The sequence below is a fragment of the Atractosteus spatula genome, chromosome 6 (genome assembly GCF_055471065.1).
Source record: "Atractosteus spatula isolate fAtrSpa1 chromosome 6, fAtrSpa1.hap1, whole genome shotgun sequence".
In the NCBI taxonomy this organism is placed as follows: domain Eukaryota; kingdom Metazoa; phylum Chordata; class Actinopteri; order Semionotiformes; family Lepisosteidae; genus Atractosteus; species Atractosteus spatula.
Genome location: NC_142711.1, coordinates 21,923,318 through 21,936,152, shown reverse-complemented (window position 1 = coordinate 21,936,152; position 12,835 = coordinate 21,923,318). Strand labels below are relative to the sequence as shown.

The following is a 12,835-nucleotide window of genomic DNA, read 5'->3' as shown; positions in this document are numbered from 1 at the left end:
CAATGTGCTGCATCACGGAGTGTGTAATACTGGCTCCTATGAGGAAATCTACAGGTGTCTGCTGTTAGCTGCCTTTACTTGGACGTATGCCTGTCTCCCATAGGACCTCTGTGCCAGCAAAGTGGAAAGATAAGCACCCCTCCCAATATCTACTGTGTCATTTTCCTGAATTCAGGTCTGTGATGAAGCACCACTGTCAGTACAGAAGCTCATCGGGAGAAACCTGCGGCATAACCTGAACTTGTCCTGCATGTGGATTAAACAGATGCAGCTGGAAACCTATATCGTACATGAACCCATGTCTGCATTGCAAATGAAAACTGCATTATGGTGAAAGAGTGTCCTGTTGCTTTTACAACCTATTAAGGAAGGAAGAATCATTTCTTGTCATGGATAGAATACTTTAAAAAGTGAGCATATTCCATGGTAACACACCTGAAGAAGGCTCCACGGCCGAAATGTTGCTTTTTCTTTGTTCTCTTCTCAGCATGGAATAAACCTATTGCATATTCCATGGTAGCAAAGGAACAAGTAATAGGTTTATTCCATGCTGACAAAAAGAAGAACGAACACGTTTCGGCTGTGGAGCCTTCTTCAGGTGTGAGGGTATTTCATGGTATACACTTTAATTAGCAAATTAAAAAAAAACACCCGCTGCAATACAATCTCATGACTGAATGCTTAGGGACCAGATATTGGTGTTAAAAAGCAGGCAAATAACTTGTACAGCTCTGTGTGGGTAATTTTTCACCTACTGGTTTTACAAGATCCTGTGATTCAGGGAAGAAATGACTGCCAGCAGCCAGAAACATGAGACAGCCTGAGACATCAAAGAGCAGCTGACCCACCCTTGTGAGTGTTCACAGATGAGCCAAAGCAGAAGCTGCTCTTCTGCACCTCCAAAGGAGGACATTGATGTTCTCCTGCACGGCAGACGTGATTACAGATGAAAGGAATGGAGATTATTGGAGCGAGCAATGCATTAGGACCAAACCTATTTGCTGGTATGTTCTGTACATGAGATTAAAGTACTCATACAACAAACCTTTGACCCCCATCCCACATACTATATATACTGAGACACCCACAACTCCTTTTACTCTTAAATCTTCAAACATCTTCTCATCAGACAATGGAACAGAGTTCCAGGAACTTTTGAAAGTGGAGATGGGGATTCTTATTGCCCAGTTTGGTGCTAACAACATATTGGTGTTGGGGTTTACAATGTCTTGTGATTCTGGTTAATAATATATTGTTCTGAGGATTGTGCTAAACATACACCCTGAGTGAAGAAGAAGAATATGGTCAATGCACTTAGAATGAAAGAGGAACAAAGCAGAGGAAAGAGGAAGAGTTGTAGAAGGTGTTCTTGTCATCAATATTGTTTGATGAGAAGTATACTGCACAAATGGCCAAAACGTTGTATTTATTAAAAAGTCAGTAGCCAAGTGAAACTTGGAAAGCAATTAGCAGCTACTGTGCAGGATGCATTTCATTGTATAAAGGTTTAGGCAAGGCTGGTTACACCTGTTTATTGTGGGGTAAAGGGTCTTACATTTGTTCCACCCAAGCTCTTCATTTGACTGAGACCAGCTGCTGTGTTTATATGGACCACTTTGCATTTCATTGCGGGCTTCAAAATGTTCTGTCCCATAACTTTGGATACAGCCCCTTTGTTCCAGATACTGGATTACAATTCTGTTTAATATATCTGGTTAAGCAACCTGATAGATATATTAGTTATCAGGGTTTCTAACACAAAGGAAACAAGGAAGGGAAAAGATACTTAAGCCCCTATGGCCTGCAGCCTGACATACTTAATTCAGACAATATGATGCAGGTGACAGTGGCACGGAGGTGTGCTGATCAGAGCTGCTGCTTCACAGCTCAGGAGTCCTGGATCTGATTTCTGGTATGATGTCTGCATGTGCTCCCTGCTTTTGAGTGCTCCAGTTTCCTTCCATCTGTCAAGGGCCGGCTGGATAGGTTTGATTGGCCTGTGATGGGCCGGGGGCTGTGCAGGGGGTGAGCCTTGGTGTGTTGTCAGCTCTGCTTGGCACCCTGTGCTTCCAGGATAGGCTCTGGCTTGATTCAGTCTTCATCATGAAGAGCTTTAAAGCAATTTGTAAAAAAAAAAATAAAGAAATAGTTATGACTAGCAGATAAAAACACATAGACATGATCTAATGTTTTCTTCTGCTCTGGTACCTTTTTTTTTTCCTCAATAATGATGAGGTGCCTAAATACTATCCTAAAAATATACTATTGTATATAAAGGTGGTATTAACATGAGAAGATGATCACCCTTATTTACCCCAAGCTGGAATCAATCAGCATAATCGTTTGATGAAGGAATGTTTTGGAGAAGGAAATAATACCAACACCTTCTTTATCGTGGGCATGGGAAAATGAGGCGTGAGGGTGTAAGCAAGACCACAAAGGTAAGAGCTTTTTTCAGAAAGTGCTAACGTCCTCTTAGGCAGCACTTCATTGAAAGCTTTTGAGCTTGAAATATCAGAAAATGTTTATAGCCAAAGAACAAAGCAAGAATTAAAGAGCACAACAACGAAGATGCATGGGCATGGACCACTAATTATCTAGGGCTGTCCTACAGCAGAGGAGTTTTCTGAATACTGTTAAACTGGAGGTATTTGGGAGGTAATTGTAAGACACCGCATTCTAGTACTTTCTTTGACTAAAAATGGCCATTTGCATTTTAAAACCCGCCACAGATCTGACGCATAATGGCCATTCGATGCGCACATTTCGAAAGAGGAACGGGATCCGAGTGCAAGACCTCTCCAGTCAACGCTTCGAGCTTTACCCTGACCAAGAGGAGGGGTGGCAGATATATAAGCCCGAGACACCCACAGGACACAAATCAGTTCATGAAAAAACGCAATGAGCTAAGAGACAAAAAAATCTAAAAAACATTTTTTAGACATGAAATTGTAAAAAAACGGCAGATGGGGGGGGGGGGGGGGGTTAATGAATTTCTACAATTAAAGGGAAGAAACGAAAAGGACTGATTAGTTAGGTTAAAGACCTTGGCTATTAAAATCAAAGGAGGTTTGTCTGATTTCAATGCATTAGGAGTTTTAATATGAGTGATTTTATTGAAGTTGTTGCGTTGACATGTTAGTCTTCTGGGTTGAATTGTGCAAGAAATCGTTTTCCTTATTTCCAGAAAGGTGTCTAAGAAACAGATGAGTCTACCTACACCAGGTCTTTTTATCAAACCTGAACAGTTTAAGTACTTTGATTCAGTGCACACACATATACATTATATTTCTAATAATATAAAAAAGACAGTGTATAATTTAAAAAAATAAAAACACAAAAATCTGCTACTGCAAACATGCAATATTTTAGAATCCAGAAGGTGGAGCTTTTTCTCTCATTTGATTTTGCTGCGGTGATTAAACCCCCCCCGTCTTCAAGACAAAAATGCTCTTGCTCAGCACGGACGCTCAGATCACTGTATTACGAAGGCAGAGATTAAAGTTGATGAGTTCGGTGGATTTCGCCCATGATACGTTGTCGGCCACACCCTTTATGACGAAACATCCGGAAAACGTGGTTTGGAGCGTGAAATAACGGGCTTGGCTTTGAATAGTTCACTGAGGGAGTTTCAGGGTGTGATTTTTGTATGCCAGCTGCTTCACTTGTACCACAATCTGAACAATTTAACAGTGTGAATGGTACATTTCGTAACGCTTTTAACAAGGACCACTGGAAACAATCATTTTACACACGGTGATGATATCCAAACACTTTAGCTTACTGAAAGAAATTTAACCGCCAAATTCAGTACACCTAAAATAGCTGTGTGGGCCATACTTTTTGATCATGTTTTCCTCTGACCAGTGTTGGTTCCAACCCATTGCTCATCAATAGAATCTCCAGGAAAATTGAAAACCGAGTTTAAAAAAGTGACAGACAAAAACTGAAAGGAGACAATTCGGTCCACCCTGTGCTTGCTGGTTTGAAGCAGCAAATGGATCCAAGGTTTTCATCCATTTTTTTCTTAAACAAACAATGTTTTTTGGCGCTGTACCGTAATATCCAAGTAAATTAAGTAGAATTACAAGCTAGAGTATAAAAGTGAGCTTCAACATGGGACTTAAAAGTGCAAGACCTGATACAGGCCAGGAGATCCTTCCAAAGTCTGTCAACCAGTGTGTGGAAGTTCACTTGAGGAACCCAAGGGAGGCCAGAGTCCACAGAAAGCAAACATGGAATATAACAGAGAGTTAACAGTCCAGTGATGTAGTCAAGAGCCAACCTGCCCTTAAAGCTGAACGGCAGTTCTTTGAATTTTATTCTGAAATCCGAAGGGAGCCTGTGTGAGGAAGTGGAAACAGATGACACACGACCGTGCATTTTCGTTTGGGTTGGGATCCGAGCAGTGAAGTTGTGAACGTGCTGCAACTTGCTCGGAACATGATTGGATACACCAGCAAGTACTGCATTCCAACGATCAAGCCTAGAAAAGTCAAAAGCACGCATTAGCATTTTCTGTGAGCATTGGATTGGGAGAGACGTGTATTGATGTGTTCAAAGGAACAAGTAAAGGTTTTATTCCATGCTGAAAAGAGACACAACGTTTCGGCTGTGGAGTCATCCTCAGTTGTGATATGTTCAGTATTCCAAAGACAAATACACATACTCCACATTGTACTTAAAATGTAAAGCTCAAGTCAAAAATGACACTGTTTCCTGCCCTCTGTACCATACTTTGACAGATTCCAAGACCATCAATAGTTTAACGAAGCCTGACACATTTGTGGAGTTGATAAGGAAAGTCAGTCATCATAACTCCAGTCTTGTAACAGCTCAGACATGAAAGATTTTGTTGCATGTGTTTTTAACAGTATCTAAGCAATGTGACAACAAGTGCTTGAATAACATCAAGGTTTTATTGTAACATTTGGGGGTCATCAGCTGAGAATGACAGATGATTCCATACCTATGAAGAATCTGACCCAATGGTAACTTATTGGATGAATGTACCCACTAAACCCATGCACCATTTAAACTCAACAGCATGTTTTTTTCAGAAATCTAAGAGTAAATTAAATTTGCTTGTGCTGATGATCTTGAGAAATGCAATGCTTAGCTTTACCCAAAGTCACTTTTAATTTAAACCACTCATAGTTTGAGATTACTATCTAATGTACTTTGGTCTATATATATTTGGCTAGAATAATCAAGTACATATTACTTTATAAAGGGAATTCAAAATTGAAAATATGTATTTGCTGACCTTTCAGAAGCGTACAATGTGGCAGGACCCAGATCCCTAGTATTAAATTATTCATTTCCATACATTATTATAAAATGACGGAGAAATATTTTGTACGAATGTGCTTTTTGTGCTTAAAAGGTGCATGACCAGCCAGGATTACAGAGGCATGTAGTGTAATAAAGACCGTTTACCATAGTGGACCAAGAACAGGGCCTTTTGGCACACCAGATGTGACTGAGCAGAGGATAAGATAAGATCACTTTATTGGCCATATTCAATTTCTTGCATTAGGAATTTGTCTTTTCACATACCCCAGCTTGCTCTCCATGAGACACACAGACAGGGGGAGCAGCTTGGGGTCAGAGGGCAGGGTCAGCCATTTATATATGGCACCCCTGGAGCAGCTGGGGTTCAGGGCCTTGCTTATGGGCCCGACAGAGTAGGATTCCTCTGCCGGCCGCGGGATACGAATCGGCAACCTTCCAGCCACAGGCGCAGATCCTTAACCACAGAGCCACTGCACTGCCCTCCGAGGAGGAGCAACGCCCAGTTTAGACAAACTGTTCTGTCGGGTCGACAGGAATAAATAGATCAACCACATTAAAGCAGTTCTAATATGACCCAAAAGCCTCTCGGATCTCTTCACCAAGGCGATATGATCATCACAACAGAACTAAGGTCCAGCAGAACACGAACAGACGAAAAAAGAGGCAGCGCTCATCAGCAGTTCACAACTATCACTAATAAGAGCTGCTTCTTTACTACGCATTGATCTGAAGCCAGGCTTACCAAACAGCTCATGTGCAGATGCGTGAGATTTTCACTGAACTGCCACAGCCTGCTGTAGAACATTTGCCAATAATACTAAGGTAGCTATTGGCTGACAGTTATTGAAAGGCTGGTGTCTAAAGCTCGCTAAATACGTGCCTCCTGTTTTCAGTGTGGAATGTGTTTTCCCTTGGTTTTCAATGGCATGTTCTGGTTCGTGTTTCACTTTTGATCCCGAATAAACCCATTGGGTTAACTTTGTCAAGGCCGGGTATCACAACAACTGCACACTAATGATGTTTAAGCTTAGTCACACATTTACTTGCTACTGTTTCATTATAAATTAATGAAACAATCTTTACAAGGTGGGGTAAAAAATGATTTCATCTGAAATCCTGAGAGTTCATTTGGACAGTTATTGGTTTTTAAAGGCACTAATAAAAATTAGAGGGGTCAACGGGTCATTTACGTACCATTCTGCTCCAATTGACTCAGACTAGATTTCTTTTCATTTGACTCAAATTAAAAATGCTTTCAATAATTAAATCGGGAAAAAGTATACCTGAGTGCAATTCCTTTAAAAAATATAATTTAAAAGCAGTAACAATTTTGTTTTCTTGTCCGCAAAAGGCATCTTAATGACAATTTGTGATTTACATCTCTTTAATTGCACAATTAGTGGAACACATTTTAAAATCTTGGTATAATACAGTTGACTCCACATTAACTAAATGTATTCTCCAAAGTCAGATGTTTAAGAGTTATATAGTAAGGTTCTCCTTGGTTTTTTTTTAAAAGCTAAATTGGTCATTCCAGCTTTTGGAGGGGTTCTGTTCTATACTGCTTTCTGTGTCATTCGGACCACTGGGACAGTTTGCTGTCTGCATAATCCATTTAAAAAACCTCAAACCAAATAATCGAGGCAATAATATGGATCTATTATCCAGTCTCGGCAGCACCAGCCATCTGTCTCCTCTAAGCACGGCTGGCAAGGAATCCAAAGGACTTCTGAAAGAAGGTCTCTTGAATTTGTTTGGATTTATTAACATTTTCCCTTGACAGAAGTGCAACTATTTGTGTCGATGGTTCAGGCCGAGAAGCCTCAACTATTCCTGAGCAGAATTTTGGAGAATGTGGCGTAAGGCGACGCGCTCTTTCACTGCATCTCAAAAGAAATGTCACCCGAAAATGCGTGTGGACTTGGAAGATGGCAGTCTCTCTCACTGTGCGGTATTTCCGTATAATGCATCGTTTCAAACAGTACGATAAACGAGTGCCCCTTATTTTTAATATTATTTAAACAATACCCTTTTAAAGTAATCAAAAGCAAGCCCATCCTCTCCTACCCACGCAGTACATTCGTAAAGAAGAGCAGAAATCGGAGACACCTGCAGTTCCGTAGGGGTTTTGAATGAGTGTAGGAAGACATGTTGTCTAGGAGGTTAACTGGACTTTCTAAACTGACCCTTGTGGGCACGCTCTGCAGTGGACTGGTATCCTCCGATTGAAAGGTCAGGGCTGTCCAGTCCGGGTCGTGAGAACGAGCAGTTTTTAATTTCGGCTCAGCTCTTCATTACCAGCGCTTCCCAGCTCATCGGGCCCTTAAAGACACCTAGAGGAACAGCAGACACTACAGCCCTCAAGACAGGGACTGGACAGCCCCGATCCGTGAATGTACTGAGAAGGCTTTCGTTGGTGATAACAGTCCAATTTAACTGTAGACGTGCCTGACTGCGTTGTACGTTGAAAACGGTGTAGCATATCATTAAAAAAAATCTTATTGCGTAAGTTGCATAAAAACCTTCAGAAGGCTAGGGGAAACAAAACTTTTCCAGTTTCATAACTTATATTCCCGTTTAAAAAAAACATCAAAAAACCAAATACCTATTTTGCCGTGGGAAGGCAAATATGCCACTGGCTGTATCGCCTCGCCACATATTCTGACATACGTTCACCAAGGAGAGGTCAACAAATAAAAAAACCCCAACTAAATCGAGCCGTCCAGCCTTTAATGTAATTCAGACAAACCACAAGATGGTGCCAGTCCCCAGGACAGCCTGCCCCGTGCACCAGCCATTAAGGTAACTCAAGCTGCAGGGCGAAGCGATACCGTCCGGCGGCGGAGCTGGGCGGCCGGCGAGGCGGGAGCGAGCGGAGCGTGTGCGCGTCAGGCGAGTGGAAACGGGGCGGAGGGAGAGGGCGCTCCTGCCGGGGAAGACGCGCGGCGCGCCTGCGACCTGTGCGGACTGCGGACTAGGAAACCGGGCGGAAAGAGAGAAGTTTATTTACTGACAGGGACCGCTGGTCTTTGAAAACCGGGGACGCCGAGGGGCGGAAAGAAAAGTAGCAGGTTAGTAAAAGATGTGTTGTTGTTGTTTGCCGGCGCGAACCAAAGTGACTGAGGGTCGGTAGCGGCTACTGAAAGTCGCTTCGGGACACGATACTTGATCCCCCATGTTTCTCTGCCGAAATGAAAAAGAACCTGTTCTGTCTGGCCGATCCGGCTGGAAAAAAACGCCTTAGGACGGTCACCACTGCAATTTGCTGACCATTATGGGCACCTACACTTGTAGTTTGTATTTAGTGTGGGGTGTTTTTCTCCCTTTTGTCACGGTGTTTTTACGGTTTCAAGCGCTACAGTGCGGAGTTGACTTATCTCATTAGAAAGCCGTGCCTTGCGGTTTTGATTCAAGTGCGGTGCGTTTCTTTCACCTCTTAGCAGCTAGGACCTCATGGCCTTTCCGTATTTATTAAGCATCTGTATCAAAGTGACACTTGTGGGACCGCGTATCTAATGGAGATCGCAAGGAAACCGTGTTCGGTGAGGCGGCGTAAACGCTGGATGTTGTTGGAGCAGTTTCAACCGGGGGGGAACATTTCCAAGGAGGACAAAAAAAACTTGTTTTATTGTATGTTTTGGTGAAAAACAAATTTGGGAACCGAGCGAGCGGTGCCGAATGTGTTCATTTGCAGATCCGATTAAATCGCGGGGGCAAGATATGGTCTTTCAGGTAAAACGCCACGTTATTTAAGGAATGCCCTGGGAGACTCGAGCATGCTCTTATCTTGTTAAGGGTTCACAAACGTGGTTTACAACTCGGTGGGCCCCAAAGACGCCCCCCTCCCCACTGGCGTGTTTGGGGAGGGAGTACTTTCACACAGAGCAGCGGATGGGGAGCAGATAAGCGAATTAGGTCCTCTGGTTGTGTGTGTTTTTGTCGTCGTTTGATGTAGTAGCCACAGCCACCAACCTAAACTGCATTGTTGTTCTACTTAAGTCGAGACTGTCGGGTTTCTTAAAGCAAGGATTTTCTTAAAAAGCGCAAACCACCTGTTTTCGCCTGCTTTACGAAATATACTGAAATATACGTCGTGACTACGACTAAGATTTCTGTGGTTTCAGCGCGTTGTAGGTTTAAGGCTGAATACACAAACTCTTTTCGACGTCGCTCCTAAGGAGGAGAGAGGTGGAGATTAGATTTGTATCTAACAAAGGCAACACCGCCGTAACTGTGCGGTAGCATTCTGACTTGTCTCAGTCTGCTATTGCAAAGAGCTGAAGTACAGCGAGGTCAACCCGGTGGGGAGTAACTCCGTCGAGCTGCCCGTGTGTGCGTGTGCAGCCGGGGCTCCTGCTGCACCGTCTTGGACGCAGCGGGCTGTCGTGAACCGGCCGAGTACCGCGTTTTACTGCGACTACGCGAGGAGTTGTGTTCGTCGGAAGCCGAGCAGCCCCGGACGGTGCTCTCTTTAAGCCCGCCAGCAAGAGCCCCGCGCCCGGCGGCAGCTGCCGCGCAGCCCCGCCGGAGACCTGCCCGATGCGGGACGCGGCTCCGGTGCCGGGGCGCTGCGCTGCTCTGTCTGGGCCAGTCGGTGCCCCCGGTGCGAGCAGCCGGGAGACATTCCAGGGAGCCGGACGCGAGCGCTGAGGCGGCTGGCGACACGTCCCTACAAGCCCGAGGTGTAGGTAGGTAAGAAGCCACCGACAAATGCCCTTCCTCCCCCCCCCCGCCCATTTCAGTCGTGAGGACGATTTTCTTTAAAACCCGCGTTTCACTAAAGAATTCGTTTTGCCGGTCGTCGTCGTGTTTCGGATGTTTTTTTTTCTTAAAAAGAACGTGCTTAAAACCCTTCGTGTTGGGTGTTGGTCTTTTGTTTTGAAGGATATTTTCTTTCCTGGCCTTTAAAAGGCGTTCACCCTTCCTACCTGTCTCATTTCAGGAAGAGGTTGCTCTGTCCCTCCCCCTCCAACTTTCACAGTATGCGGCGCAGAACCCTGTTCCCTTTAAAGTTTTTGAAAGGATGCCGTTTCGTGAAAGCAGCGGCCGGTTGGCCAGCGAGTTTGGAGACTCTGGCGGGGAGTAAAATTCAACAGGAGAAAAGAATACACCTGGGCACGTCTGATCTAAATCAGGCAAAAGTAGGCCATTCAGCGTTGAGATAGGATGCGTGGGACATGAATCTGGCTTGAAGGTGAAAATGCTGTATTTTTAGTGCAGTTTCTGAGCAAGGTCATTTTATTCACTGCAGATTACAGATTACGCCACCTTCAATCTTTTACAGCTCTTGTTTGGCAGTGGTTGGGTGACTGTCTGTGGTCTGATAGATACTTTATTCAGGTGGGTAGCTGCATCAGAATCCATAAGCTGCAAAGGAACAAGTAATAGGTTTATTCCATGCTGAAAAGAGAAGAAAACACAACGTTTCGGCCGTTGAGCCTTCTCTTTTCAGCATGGAATAAACCTATTACTAGATACTTTATTGTCCACTACTGTGTAAATTTGTCTTTGGCTTTTCCCATACAAGTGCAAAACACACAAGTTTAACGTGAAAGTCACAGGAAGTACATGCAATCACAAAAGCCGTCTGTACTGCATCAATAAAGGGATGGATAAATTGGTAGTCGGGGGACTACATTTACATACATTTAGAGAGCAGTTTTACTGCAGAGGGGACAAAGGGCGTCTTATACATGTTTTTATTTGAATTTGATACCCCGTAGTTCTCCCTAGTGGGTGCGTTACAAATTGAAAATGGAGAGGGTACTTGGAATCAGCTGTGATGTTCCTTGCCGTTCTAAGAACTGTATTATCATGTAAATTGCTGACCTGGGCCCATTGTTTTTCCTGCCATTTTCACAATCTGATTGGATTCATGAGTACTCTTTCTCAATTCATTGGAAGGGGCACATAGCAGATAACCAAATTCATCTCTGTTCTATATCTCTAGCAACTGTTGTTCCATTAATTAATTAGGAGTGCATATTTGCTCAGAGTTATACTGCTGTTACACAGACCATGTGAAGAAGGCCTAGTTTCCTGTCAGCAGGGAATAGACCTGTACCTGTTCCTTTGCAGCCTACAGCTACTGAAACAGCTTCCTACTCAAACGTCTTCAGCCCATGTTGTAATCAAATAACAAAACAGTATTGTAGCGTAGTTTCCCATGCAGACTATATAACAGGTTTTCTAAGGGGAGAATGGAGACTTCCTAAGAGCCAGGAAGGGCTTTCCTCCCGTGAGGAAGATCTAGCATGCGTCTTCACAGCAGGAGCAGAGATATTACTGTCAGCTTTCTCCTGATCTCAAATCTGAGTGATAAGTGTTACACAATTTGATAGATCTGACGGGAGATATCTCGTCGCCTTTTTTCTAAAGGTGGGGAGGGAGACTGGTCCCGAAAGAGCACCTTGGTTGTTTAGGAATTTTAATGCTATAACTGAGATGAGAGCGGTAAGCGAGACCCCCTCATGGGAAGTGCTGAGCAAGGGCAACCCTGGTGGGTCCAGAGGAACTATAGTCGTTAATCTGATTGAAGATAATCCTTCCTTTTGACCTATCAGTGTGTCTTTGGACTGTGGGATGGACACCAGTGCACCCAGAGGAAACCCACATGAACACGAGGTGAACACACAAACTCCGCACAGATGGCACACTAGGTCCAGATTTGAACCCAGGCTTCCTGGTCCAGTGCTAAGCACTGTGCTAGCATCCCTCCCCCACAAAAAGCCACAGGCAATTTGCCTGCTGTGTTTATTTGTGGCCTTCTGTGGAAGAGGAAAGAAGAGAATTAGGAAGTGGGCAAATGGGAATTAAAATGTTATTTTAATCCTCTTTTCCAGTGCCTTGTTTTGCCCTCTTTTGGAGGAAACCTGGATTTCATTTGCTGTCTGACAAAAAAAAATGTTCGGAGGCCGAGAAGGCTGGCACAGTCAAATTTATATAAGGATTTGTACCGAGCGGTCTGACACCGAGATGAAGCTCAGTTTTGGATCTTAGACTGTGGAGTGAAATTCAAGAAGTTGGGTCCTGTTCTCTGGTTGAAACACAACTGTTTACTGATTTGCTGAGCATTGCACTTTTGTTGTTCCTGTTTGTTTTGAACACTTTGGTTTTTAGATGAAGGCATAAAAATACTGTTCTTCAGGCGTAATCCTGTGCAGCCTTGCCAGCTTTACTGTCTGTTAAATAACTTTGGGCCTTGCAACCATTTGAGGGAATAAAAAAGCAACAGACTCTGTATTTCAAGAGTTAATTGATAGTGGTGCTTACTCAGGGCAGTAATGAATTGAGCAATGCCGTGACTACAAACTTGTAATGTACCAGGAGCATTCTGCCATGGTGACTACTTTTATTGTGGAAATTCCAACGATGTTGGCTGCTTCTGATAAGTCTGTGCATGCATTGATATGAAAGAACAGGGCCACGTGGCTGGAAAATCTTAAAATCATTTCTCAACCTCACCGAGAGGTTGAAGCTTGTGTGGCTTGCTTTATTTTCTACACATTTTGAAATGTATTTTGTATCTGGGGGGAAAAAA

General features: G+C 43.6%; 1 protein-coding gene across 16 annotated transcripts in view; it reads left to right on the top strand.

Moving 5' to 3' along the window:
- The first annotated feature begins 8,142 nt into the window (after nt 1–8,142).
- Nucleotides 8,143–12,835, top strand: part of arhgap12b (Rho GTPase activating protein 12b) — a 90,753-nt gene continuing 86,060 nt past the window's right edge. For all 16 annotated transcript variants that reach the window (XM_088918457.1, XM_088918454.1, XM_088918458.1 and 13 more), the window contains exon 1: nt 8,143–8,366. The gene's annotated coding sequence lies outside the window, so the exon portion shown is untranslated. The remainder of the gene's footprint in view (nt 8,367–12,835) is intronic.